Source organism: Nicotiana tabacum, chromosome 1 (genome assembly GCF_000715075.1).
Source record: "Nicotiana tabacum cultivar K326 chromosome 1, ASM71507v2, whole genome shotgun sequence".
In the NCBI taxonomy this organism is placed as follows: domain Eukaryota; kingdom Viridiplantae; phylum Streptophyta; class Magnoliopsida; order Solanales; family Solanaceae; genus Nicotiana; species Nicotiana tabacum.
The window spans coordinates 6,022,394-6,041,974 of NC_134080.1; positions in this window are offsets into that span (position 1 = coordinate 6,022,394).

Consider the following 19,581-nt stretch of genomic DNA (forward strand, 5'->3'; position numbering starts at 1 on the left):
GACGGACAGTTGCTTACGCAAACTTTCCGGGCTAGGATAGTGGATCTATTGTGGGAGTTTTTGAGTCCTCCTCGCGTTCTACATCCCCGCGTGGTCTATTACCTGGAGGAGATGAGATTATATAGGATTATTAGGATTGTCGGGATACAGCTCGACTATACTTTGATCACGACCTTGATTGAGCGGTGGCGACCAGAGACGCACACTTTCCATTTGCCCATCGGCGAGGCCACCATCACACTCCAGGACGCTGAGATTTTATATGGTTTATCCGCTGATGGCTTGCCAGTTTTACTGGCTGCGACCATGAGATATTATTCGCGGCAGGCATATTAGGATATGCTGCACATGCTCACGGGTTTCATGCCGGAGGACGAGGCGGTAGCGTCTGGGTCCAATCGTATAGAGTTGGTCCCCATTAGAGACCACCTGGTGCAGATCCACCATACTATCACCGATGAGTCAGCGGAGGTGGATGTACATCGATATACGAGGCTGTTGTTGCTCCTTCTATTTAGGGGGGTCTTGTTCCCGAACACTTCGGGGAACCTAGTGAGCCTCCGTTTTCTACATCATATTGCCCGGTTTGAGGATACAACCATCTACAGCTGGGGTGGTGCTGTCATCTCATATCTGTACAGGCAAATGTGCTGGGCTTACATAGGCACACAGAGAGACGTTGGTGGCTTTTTGTCGCTTCTACAGGTGATAACATATTCAAATAATATGTCCATTAGTTACAATTCTACCTAGTTATAGTTAATCTTATACTTTATGTCAACTTTGTATGTTAGGTTTGGGTCTGGGAGCGATTTCTGCTGTTTCAGCTACCTCTACCACAACTACCGGCTAATGTAGAAATTCCGCAACTCCCTCTAGCATGTAAGTGGGTTATGCGTCGTACTCTTGCACGAGAGTATGATGTCCATCATAATCTCCCCCTCTGCAGGGATGTGTTGGATCTGCTGGAGGACGCACAGGTGAATATCTAACTAAACTTACTTGTTATAGGTTAACTTAGTGTTGTGCATACTAACGGTTTGTGTTCTTATTTGATAGTTCATCTGGACGCCGTACAACGATGAGGTGATAGGTACCCTGCCAGCGTATTGCACGTTCGACCGACATATTTGGAGGGCTTCTGTCCCGCTCATATGCCTCGATATTGTCGAGCACCATGCCTCCGAGCGGGTATTTCGTCAGTTTGGCCTGCCGCAACCTATACTGACTCCGCCTGCATGGCATGCTTTACATTATGAGAGAGATGATCGGTCTAGGACAGACGACACATTTATGGCATAACTTAACGAGCAGTTGGGTACTTGGGACAGGCGAGGGGACTTAACCCCACCTCCGCAGCACTTTCCTATTCAACGTTATATGACATGGTACCGTACTGTTTCCCGACTTTTTATCGGGAACCCAGTTCATCAGGCATACGGTCGGTACGTCCCATATGCTGGGAGACACGAGGCCCTGGTATGTTTTCTGTTATTATTAGTTATATAGCTGTAATTTAGTGCCAAATATGTAGTTTATATTTTTTACTTTGTGCAGGCGATTGGATTACATACCGTCTATCATATGGGGCAGCAGATGCAGAGTTATGTCCACGATCATGTGGCCATGCAGGAGTATAGTCGTCGATTCATGGATGTGGCTGCCCAGACACTGCAGCGAGCCCGATCGGATCAGCGTTTGGCACACGAGGCTGATTATATGGACCCAGCGCAGTACCATCGAGGTCGTGGTATCCCACGAGCTGGTGGTGGCCGACAAGCTGGTGGTGCCGGATGACGTGGTCGTGGGCGGAAAGGAGGTGGTCCCCATCGAGGGGGCGTTGAGGCTCCTGCTAATGATGTTGCTGCTGATATGGCAGGTGGCATGCATGAGACGGACATGCCGTCTTACAGCCTTGGAATTTATCGCATTCCAGTGCCATCGCAGGTGACCCCATCGGGTCAATTATTGATCACGGGCTCGGATATTCAAGGAGTGGATTGGGGTAGATACTTCCCAGGCTCGTCTACCACTGTTGAGGATCGACCGACCCGTGATTTTTATAGTGTGCGCCGACTGAGTTATGGCTCCACATCACATGCGCAGGTATGAGTTTATTAGTATTGAATTTGAATTTGAATTTGTTTTAATTGTAACTTATTTATTTTCTTTAACTTTATTAATTTCCTTTTAAGGCTTCATGCGATGCAGCGACAAATGACTACATTCAGGATCTAGAGACGATGATGGTAAGACAATATAAATTGTTGTGAATTGTTATGTAGTTTTCTATACTAAGTTTCATATTATTATGTAGCCTTCTACTGGAGCTGACAGCACCACCGATACATGTCATCCTGCGCCACATCCGGCTATAAGGAGACGACTTGATGATGATGATCCTGATAGAGTACCCGGGCGGGAGGGGATGCGCCTCAGGCCAACGGCTGCATTGAGACACACCGGATGCGGGACACATTGACATGGTGTAAATAATATTTTTGTATACATTAACAACAATATTTAATCGAATATGCACATTACTTTTTTTAGTTCTCCATTCGTTTGATAGTTTCATAAAATAAAATTTAATAAAACACAAGCACTTAAACTTAACTTCCACTTCAATTAAAATAAAATGTAGTACAACACAAGCACTTAAACTTAACTTCTACTTCAATTAAAATAAAATTTAGTACAACAAACAAGAAAAACATTACTACAACACAAACACAATCACAAACACAAACATAACAGGCCAACATAATAAAAATACATGAAATATGAAAAATACACTAAACACATACATGCCATTATTTAGCCCCGGTTGCCATTTATTCTTCGCTCCAACCACTTAAATCGTTCTTCCAGTTGTTCTTTTTCTTCTTCTACCTCTTTCAGTTTCGCCTTCACCTCCGCAAGTTCCAGTTTATATTTTTTTTCCGATCCTTTGTGCTTCACAATTCCATTGTGTTTTTCATTTTTCTTCTCCCACCTCCTTCAGGTTCGCCCTCAAGTCTGCAATAATTGTATTACTTTCTTTTTCATGTTCCTGTTGTCTTAAACACATATTATGAAGAAACTGCAGTTGTTCTCTATAACATTCCTGATAACATGGTTCATCAACCCATTCCTGAAAATTACAAATAGGTTCGCCGGGAACCTTGTAAAACTGGTTCATACAGTGCCAGTAGCGGCGTCCAACTTCGCCACCGTCCCAACAATTTTGCATCAAGCATGCTTTTCCACAGTTGCACTTTGGTGGACGAAGAGCTTGAGCCATTTGTGTAATATTTGATTTAAGTAAAAAAAACCTTACTTTTAATAAAATATTTGCTTTTAGTAAATTTTGAGCACACAACATAACTACAATGAGCCTGTTATTTATAGGCGAGACAACACACACATAACGTACTATCTAATGGCGCTATACTTTGCGTGTTAAATATCATGATATTGACAAGACAACTTAATGTCAGCTGGTCAGCTTTTTCAGTTCGACAGGACAACGCACACATAACATACTATCTAATGGCGCTATACTTTGCGTGTTAAATATCATGATGTTGACAAGACAACTTTATGTCAGCTGGTCAGTTTTTTCAGTTCGACAAGACAACACACACATAATAAATATACAGATAATTTTATTAAATTATTATTTAAATAGGTAAAATGGAAAAGTACAAATCATAGTTAACAAGCATAATTTTATTTCATAAATCTTGCAACATAGACATAACAACTAATTATTACAACATCAACTCATGGGTAGTTAGGTACACTAGAAGAACACCCACCACGAGCTTGATTAGTTTTGCCACCCAAACCAGCTGAAGGACATTTACGACGGTCGTGTCCTGTTTGCGAGCATATACTACATTTGCGCGCATAAACGGTGTCACTAACATCCATTTGGTTCCGTATACGTGTTCTCTTCTGCACCTGTCTTTTACGCAAATAGGACTTGTTACACACCATTTTAAATGGTTCCGGAGGCCAATAATGCTCAGCACCCACTGGCTGCAACTGACCACTATATGTGTTTAGGTACTTGGAAACACTATATTGTTGATCAACATAGTTGGTCTCCGCATAACCAACACGTTGAAAACACTTGATGGCATGTGAGCAAGGCATGTGGTAGATGGACCATTTCCCACAGGAGCATAACCTTACAGATTCATTTACAGTATGTACATTATTACCCCGATTATTATGGATAGCGGTGCGAACTTCAAAAACACCTCTTTCGTTATCATACTGCAAAAATGAATGCCAATGTGCTCGCCGTCTGTATTTCTCAAATCTCTTCATAGGCACTAGCATAAATTAAACACCCCTCTCCATCAATTCCGTTACAGCTGCAAACCATTCAACAAACCTCTCCGCCATCTACTTGAACGACATCCGCACCATGGCTATGACAGGCAATCCTCTTGCCAACTTTAATAACCCGTTGAAGGACTATGATACGTTTGTAGTAAGAATTCCCCATCGTCTCCCACAATCCGCATGCAACGTCCACTTTTCAGGGTCATGTCGCATTAACCAACGATAGGCTGCCTCGTCTTCTTGCCTGATAGAATCCATATGCCTCCGGAATTTATGCTGTTGGTGGTCTGTTGCTGCCATCCACATCAAATCATGTAGATCCTTGTTGGGATGCGCCTTCTGGAAATTGGCCTTAAAGTGCCTCACACAGTAACAGTGGTATGCATAAGGTTCTTTCCATGCAGGCAAGTTCTCCACAGAACTAAATATACTACCGTGCCGATCAGATATTAGACGAATACCTAAACGTTGTTTGACAACGTGCTCTTTCAGGTGGTTCAAAAACAGTGTCCACATCTCTGCTTTCATTGGCATAAACAACAAAATCTAGAGGAAATATCTGTCCATTAGCATCCACTACCACAACTATCAATAGTTTGATATCGTACTTTCCATAGACATGAGTTCCGTCTATGGATATTACTGGCCGGCAATGCGAAAACCATCAATTACTGGCTTAAACGCCCAGAACACGTAATTGAATATGTATTCTGGTGTTCCCAGACTCTGCTCAATCTTCCATTCAATAACTGTCCCGGGGTTAAAGTGTTGCAGTGCGGCCATGTACTTTGGCAGAGATGCAAATGACTTATCCCAATTACCGTAGACAATTTCAAACGCTCGTTTACGCCCGAGAAATGCCTTTCTTTTCATAATGGTATGGCCATATTCCTGATAGACTGATGTAATGAACTCTTTGATTGTATACCTTATGGACGCTTCGATGTGTGGAATAAGTACAAGAGAAATCAAGTCAATATCCAAGTTGAAGTAATTCCCGTTGAATGTGTCCATTTCGCATGTGTGAGTGAGAATGTATTTACCTACTTTCCACATACCTGTCTTCTTCTTGGTCGCACGCAACATCCAATTACATGGCCAAAACCACCTACGGCAAACAACCTTGTATACCATCGGACTTGACTCCCATACCTGCATCTCACGACACTCTTTTACGTTGTGCATTTTACAAGCCCTGCTTAAGCGCGTTTTATCAGGAAAAAGCATCCCCTTTGCAAGCACCATTGGTCTAGACTCATCCCACATTGCTGTCCGAATTTCATCAAAATCCCTTGTGAGAGCTTCCACATCCAGCACGGTTGGCAAGTTATCAATGTAAGGAATCTCCCTTGAATAAAACGGCACTTCGGACTCATACACTCTTCGTCTAGGGGGGTCTCTCTTCAAATCAGGTCCTTCCTCCTCATCCTGCTCATCACCATCCTCACGAAAAAAGGGTGTCTCGTCTTTGGTTTCATCGGCATTGTTATCATAATCACTGTTCTGTTCCTCACTCTGTGCATCTGCCAGATCCTGATGTAATACGTTGTTTTCGGTCAATTGAGTGAGTACGGGTGGTTCAACTTGTTCGTTTTCACTGCACAACCAACAAAAATATAAGCTACTGAATTAATAAATGATTTCCATATGGCTATATCACTTCACTTACAAGTTGTAATATGATGAAATTTCATGATGGACGTTTTCAATTAAGTGATGACTACCGGATGGGCCACTTGTAAAATTCATATCCGGCCGGTACCCCCTATTAAATATATGAGCGTTAATACAAATTCAATACGCCAAAAATATACATAATTAACACAAATGAAAATTGAAGTTTACCACTCGTCTTGTGAATTATGGAAAGCAAGGTATAAATTATTTTCTCGATGCTCATTCGCCGGCAGTGATAAGTTTAAATCAAGGAAAACTCTTTCATTCGGAACCTGTCCGACAAAAACTGCTCCAGAATAACCACTCGATGACTGGGGGTTATCTCTACTACGCACAACCTCGTTTTTTGGAACGTCTTCGACCTTCACGTACATCTCCAACATTGTGATTACAATAAATTCCCGGCATTCGTCCGGAGTCCTCAGAAAATCACTCAAAGTTTCATCATCGTCGATGTTAAACTCCGAGTAAAAAGCAACTCCTTGCGGAGTGACGGAATACGGATATCTTCCGGTTACTTTAAGTATCACTGAACGTTTCCTCACACTCAGTTTTTTGCATAACAACGATATCAATTTATCATACTCTATTGTAAGTGGCAAATTGACATGACACCGAGCAGGTAAACTGTAGCCCATGGAGTTATTCTCTATCACAACCTTACCCCCTTCCCCCACAATATAATGAACTCTTATTCTACACTCTTCAGACATAATGAAAAAATGCTGGAGAATTTAAGAACAATAAACGTTTCAACAAGAGTTAAAATTTTTTTTGAATGAATTTCTATACAATCCTAACCTCTTTATATAGGAAATGGCTAGCCGGGATTTTTTTTTATATAGGTACAATGCCCCAAAAGTTGGCACTATACGCTTTTGAATTATTGAAGTAAGAAATTATTGATGGGGCCAGGAAAAAGAAGTATAGTGCTACTATACCTTGCGCTATACATTAATGATGTATGTATAGCGCTAGGTATTGTGACGCTATACCTGGGCGTGTCAGATTTTACAATATAGCGCCACAATACCTGGCGCTATACATTAACGGTGCCGTTACTGTTACTGTATAGCGCCAGGTATTATGGCGCTATATATAAAAATATAATTTTTTTACCACCTATTTGTGTAGTTTGAGTTCAAAAGAACCACATTTTGGTTCCGGACTCGTTAAAATAATGGAGGATGAATCGACATGGAAGACGGAGGGGATATAAAATATGTATGTATAGCGCCACTATACCTGACGCTATACATTAATGATGTATGTATAGCGCCGAGTATTGTGGCGCTATACCTGGGCGTGTCAGATTTTACAGTATAGCGCCACAATACCTGACGCTATACATTAACGATGCCGTTACTGTTACTGTATAGCGCCAGGTATTATGGCGCTATATATAAAAATATAATTTTTTTTACTACGCTATCACCTTCATTCAACACCAATGGAACTCCAGCTCCATATGCACTCCATTCTCTAAAAGACTCCCATAAGTCACCAAGCACAAAGTATGGCTGAAACTCCACATCACACGTCCTCCAACCCCTCATAGTGGTCTGTTACAAACAGAATAGCATTTCACTCAAAACCTATATCTTAACAACAAAAATAGAAAAACCTTCAACCATAACCTATACACAACAACTAAATTATCAATCATATCCAGTAAAAGATTAAAAAAGTATATCAATACAACCATTTTTCAATCAAAACTTATAATAGTAACAACAAACAACAGATAATCCCGACATAATATTTCACTAAGCAGATAATAAAGAAAATATTTGGGGCATATTTATATAATGGGAAAAGTAAAAGAAGTCTTTTTAGCAATGTAAAATAACATGAACAACAAAAATAATTGAGAGTGCAACATAGCTTTAAGATATTTACATGATTAAGTATTTTGGTTATACTTAGCGCTAACAGAAGTTAACACACATTGGAGTTGCACGGTAGTTCTCCCCAGAGAAACTATTGAATTAACTTTCTATACATAGAGCTAGTACTTCTCAAACCCCTAACAGAATGTAATAACTCAAAAATTGCAGTTATGAAGATATCTTGATATCCTCTGTTGTGTTGCTGAACCTAGTTTCATCTTCCCCTGCCAAAACAACAGTGACATATATATATATATATATATATATTAGAAAAGAAAATAGTAAATACCTGATAATTCCATCATGTCTAGATTCATCTCAAACCAAATTACGGAGAACTTCTTTATACACCACATTTCTAGCTTCATTCGTTATTTGGCCATCATCATCATAAACTAAAATCTTCAACCCTTTTTTACTCGTCACGCGTGAAAGAGCAACATATAGTTATCCATGAGTAAATACTGGCTTCTTCAAAAATAATCCCACATGAGACAATGACTGGCCTTGACTTTTATTAATTGTCATGGCAAAAGATACAACAATTGAAAATTGTCTTCGCTGGAACTTAAAAGGTATTCTTGCATTTAATGGCGTCAACGTCATTCTCGGGAGAAAAAGATGAGAAAAAACAACCGAAAAAATCATCAGAATTTCTAAGAATGTCAAATTAATTTCACATTTGAATGTCTCCTCTTCTCCTTCTGTATCCCAATCCAACAAAATTGCGGAACAGATCAAAAGGCTTATGTTTAAGATTTTTGAAATTCCCAATATTACGCGTTATTCATTTAGAGAAAATCAATGAGATCAGCTTTAATGAGGAAGCGAAGAAAATGGGATATGCATTATTTGTCTTTGGAGGGTGTGACCCAGTTTTGTTATAAATTGGTATCCCGAAATTTACTCATACGTTTATTTAGTAATATTTTATTATTAAATATAGTAATTTTACACAATAGAGGCCTATACATTTGGAATTCTCCAGTTATTTGATAGGCCGAAAAATTTGGCTGTTACAACTTGCATTTTAATAAAATTAAGTTGCCATGTGTAATTTTAATAGGTTGCAACTTGGATTTCTAATAACTTGCCACTTAGCTAAATGAGAAGGCAAACTTCGTAGTTTGCATTGTGGTTAAGCCAAGTGACAAACTAATATAAAACCACTTGGCAATTTAGGACAATATTTATTATAGTATTTAATTTAAATTGAAAGATAATATTTCTTTAATTTAAATAGAAAGATAGTAAATAAGATTCTTTTGAATCTGAATGGAAAGAAAGTTAAATTTGAATTGATTGATTAATTAATTAGGAAAGCTAATCAACACATAAATGTTCCAATTCAAGCTAATATAAAGCCACTTGGCAATTTAGGAAAATATTTATTATAGTATTTAATTTAAATTGAAAGATAATATTTCTTTAATTTAAATAGAAAGATAGCAAATAAGATTCTTTTGAATCTGAATGGAAAGAAAGTTAAAATTGAATTGATTGATTAATTAATTAGGAAAGCTAATCAACACATAAATGTTCCAAGTCAAACGAGAGGCTCAACGAGTGAGGCGAATTGTTCTAAATAATGAGAAAGAGTTTTTTGAAATTTTAGTTCCCAACAGAAACAACAGAAAAAACAAAAACATGTTTGTTACTAGAAATAAGACTAAAAAAATCTAGGTTCGAACCCATATTCATAATTACCGAATTGTTGGATCAAAACTTAACTTTCGTAACTACCTTAGGTGATCAACAATGTTCACTTCTCCGTGTGTCTAAGACGTTAATTCAATAAATTTAAGTATAACAAATATGAAATTAAGATTTATATTATATTAGTAGTGATAACAGAAGACATAAAATATAAATTGAAGCATCAACTTATATGGTGATTAATAAAGGAAAATTTTGCTTAGGTGATAGAGCATTTTCTTCACCAATCAGTAAACTGAATGTTGAAAATCAATCTATATTTATATTTATATATATTATACATATTAAAGGAATAATTTGCATTGTGGCTAAGTTAAGTGGGCAGTGGCATGCTACTATAAATTTGACAACTTAGGATAATATTTATAATAATATTTAATTTAATTTAAAATTAAAACATAATTTTTTTAATTTAAATGAAAAGATAGTAAATAAGATTATTTTGAATCTGAATGGAAAGAAAGAATAATAGTCTTATAATGATATAACCAACTACCCTATTTTAATTAATAAGGTTCAGACCATAAAAAAATTGAATTGAAAGATAAAAGTAACACCCCTATCTTAACTCATTATAAAGATAAATATAGAGGTATTATCACTACATACTACGAGTATATAGTACTCCAATCAGCTAAATATAGTAATTTTACAGAATAGAGGCCTATACATTTGGGATTCCCCAGTTATTTGATAGGCCAAAAAATCTGGCTGTTACAACTTATATTTTAATAAAATTAAGTTTTAATAAATTAAGTTGTCATATGTAATTTTAATAGGTTGCCACTTGAATTTCTAATAACTTACCACTTGACTAAATGAGAAGGCACACTTCTTTGCTTTAATATATATATATAGATGGTAAGATTAGTTTCTTAAATAGAGGAAAGCTAAAATTTGTGCAAAATGATACCCACTAAATACTATGTGTATATTAAATTCTCATCCTTTAAAAATTAACAAGGACACGTGTTAGTTATCCAAACCTATATTAACAAGGACATAGTGTTAGTTATAAATAAAGCAAAAAACTAATTTCATTGCAAATAAGTTTCTACTATACAATTTTGAGCAATTGTATAAAGGTCCTTACTTTATCTAGTGATTTAATTAATGTCAATGTTTTAAAGACGAGGGCGTGAGGCGAGACATTTTACCTTTGACGAGGCGAGGCGTAAGTCCTGATACATGAGGCGTTAGTCCCACAAATCTTTAAATTTTATCAATTTTAAGAATTTTAAAATAATATAAAATAAAAAATATTTATAAAAATTATATTAAAATCACAAAATTATAACAAATAAGCTATTTAAAATATTTATAAAGTATAATTCAACTATGAATAATATATACAAAAAGTATGACATATATCATAATATGCAAATTAGTTGTAACGTCATTACAACTCAAATATCAAAAGTAATGTATTCGATACGAAATCTTATATGTATCTCTTAAGGAGTAATGAATCTTGAAAGAATTTTGATATTATAATTTGATAGTTTTCTTAAAATACTCCTTTTATTTAATATATTTTCTATTTGAAAGAGAATTAATATAAAAACATAATTCACAATTTCAATATGATTCTCTAGCATCATTTGTTTTTAAATTTCAACAAGTTAATAAAGTAACATAATTCACCATACAATACCATGATAACTAATTATTTGTAAACAGTTACTAGCTAATACCGGGCTATTGAATTAATAAGTATTGTATCTCGTAAACGTAAAAAAGATAATATTTAGACACAAAATTATAAAAAAATTATGGACTATTATATAGTAAAGACATAACAAAAGTTAGTAAATAAATACTTTTTAAATGAAAGATTTATTTAAAATTAACTACCATACCAGTCTTAATGGATAATGTACAATAATTTTTATTTTAATTATGACATAAAAGACTCTCAACTTAATGATTTATGATTAAGAAAAAAGTAACTTTGAATAGTCAACGATTTATTAAGAAAATTTGAGGATTTACACGGTTAGTTACATACAATTGCATAAAGTTCTATTAGGTGGGCATTGGGCGTGTTCGGGGCGTAAGCCCCGACCGAGGCGCAAGTCTCACGGAACTAAGCCACACACATAACCCCAAGAGCGTTTTACGAGTGCTCCGCCCCGGACGAGTCTCAATTCTGCCTTTTAAAACAGAGGTTAATACTATATATTTCCATCTAATTGTATTAGCTTAGTAGGTGTTAATGCAAAACATAGAGGGTCCATCGGGTGTTATTTATTAGCCTGACCTACATAGGGATAGTAAGGACCCAGACGCCTCTCCATTTTCTATTATTTTTCCTTTGGAATAATTTAATAACCCTCCTTCCAGGTTGCATTTCGTATCGTTAATTTTCCTTATTATTTATCATATTACACTTGCTTCTCGTATATTTTAATTTGTTTTCTAACAATTTATTTAACTTATTTATGATTATTAATGTAGAAAAATTACAATCTCACAATTTTGCCTCCTTTTTTTCCAAAAGAATTTTGCTCTATCTCTAGCTGCATTCATAAACATAAACAAGAGTAATAATCAGAAAAGAGAATTGACTGGACGTCACAAAAGGCTACTCGATGAATCCAAACGACTACAAGTTTCTAGAGGAAGTCAGTTATGGAGCGAGTGCAACTATTTATTTATTCCATACTGTTATAAAATAAAAGCAATTTAGTAAAACTTGAACAAGAAATAGAGATAGAGAGAATGAAGAGATTTTCTTCTTCAATTGTGTCTTTTTCCTATCTATTACAAGGCCTTTATATAGGCATAAAAAGTGAAGAAAATATGTCATGGAATATGTCATTGAACATACAAATTATGTCATTGAATATGTCATTAAGCATTTTAGATGAAGATCATGGAAGAAGAGTAGACATCCACCATAATGTGATATTCATCATAACACTCCCCCTTGGATGTCCATAGATAATGTGCCTTGTTAAAAACTCTCTAAAAAAATATTGGGATGTACATAGTTATTTATGATATGTATTGCTTGCTGCCTCATTAAAAACCTTACCAGGAAAACCCAGTGGGACAAAACTTTGGTTAAGGAAAAGAGTGCAGCGTATAGTTACTCCCCCTGATGAAAAATCACTTAATGTCTCGAAGACGACGCATTCCAATCTTATATATCAGCTTTTCAAATATTGAGGTTGGTAATGCCTTAGTGAACAGATCAGCCAAATTATCACTTGAACGAACTTGTTGTACATCTATTTCACCATTCTTCTGAAGATCATGAGTGAAAAAGAATTTTGGTGAAATGTGTTTTGTTCTATCTCCTTTGATATATCCTCCTTTCAATTGAGCTATGCATGCAGCATTGTCTTCATACAATATTGTTGGAATATTCTCTTTCGAAGAAAAACCACATGTTTGCTGAATGTGTTGAGTTATTGATCTTAACCAAACGCATTCTCGACTTGCTTCGTGAATGGCTATTATCTCTGCATGATTTGAAGAAGTAGCAACCATAGTTTGTTTTGTCGAACGCCATGATATGGCTGTACCTCCACTTGTAAATAAATAGCCTGTCTGAGATCGACCTTTGTGTGGATTAGACAAATATCCTGCATCTGCATAACCAATCAATGATGGCTTGGATTCGTTTGAATAAAATAAACCCATATCAATGGTCCCTTGGAGGTATCTGAATATATGTTTAATACCATTCCAGTGTCTTTGTGTTGGCGAAGTACTAAATCTTGCCAATAAACTTACTGAGAAAGCTATATCTGGTCGGGAATTATTGGCAAGATACATTAATGCCCCAATTGCACTAAGATATGGTACTTCGGCACCAAGAAGCTCTTCATCATTTTCATGAGGTCGGAATGGATCTTTCTTTATATCAAGTGATCTCACAACCATCGGGGTACTCAATGGATGTGCTTTATCCATATAGAATCGCTTTAAAATCTTTTCGGTGTATGTTGATTGATGGACAAATATTCCATCTTTCATATACTCAATTTGTAGACCAAGACAAAATTTTGTCTTTCCAAGATCTTTCATTTCAAATTCTTTCTTCAAACAGTCTACTGTTTTTGGAAGCTCCCCAGGAGTTCCAATGATATTTAAATCATCAACATACACAGCGATTATAACAAATTCAGATCCAGACCTTTTTATAAAGACACAAGGACAAATTGGATCATTCTTGTACCCTTCTTTCAACAGGTATTCACTCAGGCGATTGTACCACATACGACCTGATTGTTTCAATCCGTATAAAGATTTCTGAAGCTTTATTGAACAAGTTTCTCGAAAACTTTTATATGCTTCTGGCACTTTAAATCCCTCAGGTACTTTCATAAAAATTTCGTTGTCTAATGATCCATACAAATAGGCTGTAACAACATCCATTAGATGCATATCAAGTTTTTCTTGCACTGCCATATTTATGAGATACTTGAAGGTGATAGCATCCACTACAGGAGAATATGTCTCCATATAATCAATTCCAGGCCTTTGGGAAAACCCTTGTGCCACAAGTCGTGCTTTATATCTAACGACTTCATTTTTATCATTTCGTTTCCGCACAAAAACTCATTTATACCCTACTGGCTTTATGCCTTCAGGTGTTCGAACTATGGGTCCGAAGACTTCACGTTTTCCAAGTGAAGTTAACTCTGCCTGGATAGTGTCTTTCCATTTTGGCCAATCATTTCTCTGTCTACATTCATTGACAGATTTTGGTTCAAGATCCTCATCTTGTTGCATTATTTCAACAACAACATTATAAGCAAAAATGTTATCGATAACAACATTATTTCGGTTCCATCTTTTCCCGGTTGAGACGTAACTTATTGATATATCTTCATTTTCATTATTTTCAGGTACCTGGACCTCCCCTAAGGTCTTATCATTTGTTACGTCTTGGGGCTCTTCTTGAGCCACTACCTCCGTGTTATGTTCACTTTGATCATTTGCTCCTTTTCTTCTTCGAGGATTTTTATCTTTAGAACCGATTGGTCTACCACGTTTCAAGCATGGCTTAGACTCATTTGCTTTAATTAATTGTCCTGCCGGGATATCAACTCGAATTGGTGCATTAGCAGCTGGAATATGTGACTTGGTCACCCTTGGTAGGTCAGTGAATGCATCTGGCAATTGATTTGCAATATTTTGCATATGAATAATCTTTTGAACCTCTTGTTCACATTGATTTGTTCGAGGATCTAAATGAGACAGTGATAATGCATTCCAATCTATATTTTTTTTCAGCTGCTTATTTTCTCCCCCTAATGTTGGATATACTGATTCATCAAAATGGCAATCAGAAAATCTTGCCGTAAATAAATCTCCAGTCATCGGTTCTAGATATTTTATAATTGAAGCAGATTCATATCCAACATATATCCCCAACCTTCTTTGAGGACCCATCTTTGTGCGTTGTGGTGGAGCAATTGGAACATATATCGCACAACCAAAGATCCTAAGATGAGAAATATTTGGCTCCTAACCAAAAGCCAATTGTAATGGGGAGACTTTATGATAACTTGTGGGCCTTATCCGCACAAGTGATGTTGCGTGCAAAATAGCATGACCCCATACTGAAATGGGAAGTTTTGTTCTCATAAGCATTGGTCTAGCAATTAATTGGAGGCGTTTGATCAATGATTCTGCTAGACCATTTTGTGTATGAACATGAGCAACCGGATGCTCAATTGTTATCCCAGTTGAAATACAATAATCATTAAAGGCTTGGGATGTAAACTCACCAGCATTATCAAGACGGATTGTCTTAATTGCATAATCTGGAAATTGTGCTCTTAGCTTTATTATTTGAGCCAACAATCTCGCAAATGCCATATTGCGAGTTGATAGTAAGCACACATGTGACCATCTTGTAGATGCATCTATCAAAACCATATAATATTTGAATGGTCCACATGGAGGGTGAATGGGCCCACATATATCACCTTGTATACGTTCCAGAAATGCAGGGGATTCCATCCTAACTTTAATAGTTGATGGTCTAATAATTAATTTTTCTTGAGAACATGCAGCACAAGAGAATTCCTTAAATTGAAGAATTTTCTGATTCTTCATTGCATGTCCATGTGAATTCTCAATTATTTTACGCATCATATTAGAACCAGGATGGCCCAACCGGTCATTCCAAATAATAAAATTATCTTGTTTAGTAAACTTCTTGTTTACTACGGCATATGTTTCAATCCTGCTAATACTTGTGTAGTATAAGCCGGAGGAAAAAGCGGGTAACATTTCAAGCACATATTTCTTACCGGACGTTATTGTAGTAATATAAAGATATTCAATCTTTTTATCATTTGTAGTCTCAATATGATAGCCATTTTGGCGAATATCTTTGAAACTTAATAAGTTTCTTTGAGATTTACTACAATATAGTGCTTCATCAATAGCCAAATTTGTTTCTCCTGGTAGTAATAAATTGGCTCTTCCAGAACCTTCAATTAATCTTGTACTACCGGATATTGTATTAACATTCGCTTCTTTCATTACCAAATAAGAGAAATATCTCTTATCTTTTAAAATAGTGTGTGTTGTAGCACTATCCAAAAGACATATATCATCTTTATTAATCTTGAGTCCAACTGAAGACTGTGGAATTTCCATATTCTTCATAAAAAAGATAAATAATACATCATAAGAAATATGAAAGACAAGCAAAAAAAACATTAAGAAATACATTAGAAATATAGAAACTAGCAATACATGATGCATTAGTAAAATACACTCAAGAAAAAAATAAACTAGTTGCAAACATAAACATAACAACTTTTATAACTTCATTCCTCAGTAAGATGATTCATTCTTTAGTCAATATCCTCAAAGAAGTCTCCAACTTCTAAATGAGTAATATTTGTTAGGCCTTCAAAATCATCATCTTTATATGCATGATGTGCCTTAGAATCATATTTATTTGAGGGACCTGCTTCATCATTATTATTTTGAAAGGTCAAGTGTGCCTCCACATTATTTTCTTTTTTCTTGAAGGAGGCTTGATAAAGTTTGACAAAATGTTCTGGCGTACGACAAATGCGCGCCCAATGACCTCTCATACCACATCGGTGACACATACTAGCTTTACCTTTTGAATGATTAATTTGAGAACCCTTATTGTTCTCCAATTTATTTCCACCATAATGACGATAATTGTTTCACCCCCTGCCACGTCCACGTTTATGACCATGTCCACGACCACGGTAATTATTTTGTTTTCTTTCAAACTTATCATATGTTGATACAACATTCACTTCCGGAAATGGAGCTGACCCAGTAGGACGGGCTTCATGATTTTTCATTAATAGAGTATTATTCTGCTCAGCCACAAGTAGGCATGTGATTAACTCAGAATATTTCTTAAAACCTTTTTCACGGTATTGTTGTTGTAGCACCACATTTGAAGCGTGAAAAGTAGAAAATATTTTTTCCAATAAGTCCTCATCTGTGATAGTGTCTCCACATAATTTTAGTAGAGAACTTACTTTAAAGATAGCAGAATTATACTCACTTACAGTTTTAAAGTCTTGCAACCTTAAATGTATCCACTCATACCGAGCTTTTGGTAATACCGTAAGTTTTAGGTGGTCATATCGATCCTTCAAATTAATCCATAATTCAAGTGGATCTTTTACTGTTAAATATTCAGTTTTTAACCCTTCATGTAAATGATGGCGAAGGAAAATCATGGCTTTCGCTTTATCCTGATTTGATGCTTCATTTCCTTGTATAATCGTATTTCCAAGACCTTTAGCGTCGAGGTGAATTCCAGCATCAAGGACCCATGATAAATAGTTCTTCCCGGTGATGTCAAGTGCCACAAATTCAAGTTTTGATAAATTTGACATAGTGAAAACTATCATAAAAGATGAATAAGTTAGAGAAATAATTATAATAATAAACAATTAATGAAACGAATCGATTAAGGTAAAAGAAATGAAAATAAAGCTATATCATGTTAGCAATCTACTATTTTATTTTATTCATGCCATAAAATAGAAACTATATATTGTTTCATTTCACTTTATATTATTGATATATATATATATATATATGTTAATAGAATTTAACGTTTTATTAGTTGCAGTGACTAGATAATGTATACACTACATACATATGCATACATTTTTTTAATGGTATTGTGTCAGGTGTGAAAAACAACATGATAAACAAAAATATGAAAAAGGGAACAACAACATGAATGATGTAAATTATCAAAAATTGCAAAGAAAAATTTAGGTTGTAAGAATTAAGCATATGATATATGTACTGCCATAAATAAAATGATTATAATGATACATACCTCAATAAAATATGGCTCAACTTAGCTGGAGTTAAGAATAAAATTAGAGCTTCGTGCTGATAACGTGTTATAAAATAAAAGCAATTTAGTAAAACTTGAACAAGAAATAGAGATAGAGAGAATGAAGAGATTTTCTTCTTCAATTGTGTCTTTTTCCTATCTATTACAAGGCCTTTATATATGCATAAAAAGTGAAGAAAATATGTCATGGAATATGTCATTGAACATACAAATTATGTCATTGAATATGTCATTAAGCATTTTAGATGAAGATCATGGAAGAAGAGTAGACATCAACCATAATGTGATATTCATCATAACACATACAATCTTATAGATAAGAAGACTAAATTTTATGGGTGGTCATTTAACTTTGCATTTATTAACCAAAAGTTAATTTTCTTTCTTTTGTTATGTAAAAGTCATTCAACTTTGTATTTATTACCCAAAAGTTACTTTTTGTTGTTTTGTTACACAAAAATCATTCAATTTTATGTTCATTGCCCAAAGGCTTGTGTGGAAGGGCTCTCGCTCAACGGATCAAAGGTACGTCGGGGATAACAGGCTGATGACTCTCATATGGTTCCCGTCGAAGGGTAAATAATTCATTTAGAACATATCTGATACCAAGTGAATGAAGAGACATGACTCTATTCTTGTGTAGTCTTTATTGATCTCGAACACAAGCTTTACCAGCCAAGCCAAGCCAACCCAATATGATGAGCCATTCCCATCCCAAGTGATGCCCCAAAGAATCTCTTTCTAGTAGTTCTAGCACAATTAGAAGATTCTATAGAGGGTTTTGTTTCTGGCGGCAACATGTTTGGTCCTGCTTATGGGGTCAAATCAAAACGTTAAGATTTTAGGACTCCTAATTCTAACTTCAATCTAGGAAAAAAGTAAAAACTAAAAAAAATGTAGAGGTCTTTTGCAATCATCAAATGTGTAATTAGTTTGTTCTCTTGATGTTCAACTCCCATCGAATTCTGCCTGGAAGGTGACAGTGGAATTAGGTGCTTCTTAGATTTTGTTTTATTTGTTATTAATAGTAATATTCATCGTTGTTACCCAAAATAAAAGAAAAGTGATTGATATTTTAAAATTTATGCATACCCTAAATACAGGCGAATTCTTGGATATAATTTACAAGATTCATTTGATCTCCTTTCATGCCAAGCTTCATAAGGAGTTCTGTTCATAACAGCCCTTGTTGGTGACAGATTCAGCAAGTAAACAGATGTTGCCACAGCTTCTGCAGAACTCATTTGTGAGTCCTTTTGCTTGTAGCATACTTCTTGTCATTTCTACAATGGTACGGTTCTTTCGCTCAGCGACATCATTCTGCTCTGGAGTATAAGGAGTTGTTAACTCCCTATAGATGCCATTTTCTTCACAAAATAAATTAAATTCATTGGACATGAACTCTCCTCCTCTATATGTGCGAAGAACTTTAATACTGTAGCTACTTTGATTCTCCACCAAAGCCTTAAATTTTTGAAACTTCTCAAATGTTTCTAACTTGTTTTTCAGAAAGTACACCCAACTCATGCGACTATAATCGTCAGTAAAGAACAAGAAATAACGACTCGCACCTAAAGACTTAATTTGCATAGGGCCACATAAGTCAGCACGTATTAATTCTAAGCATTT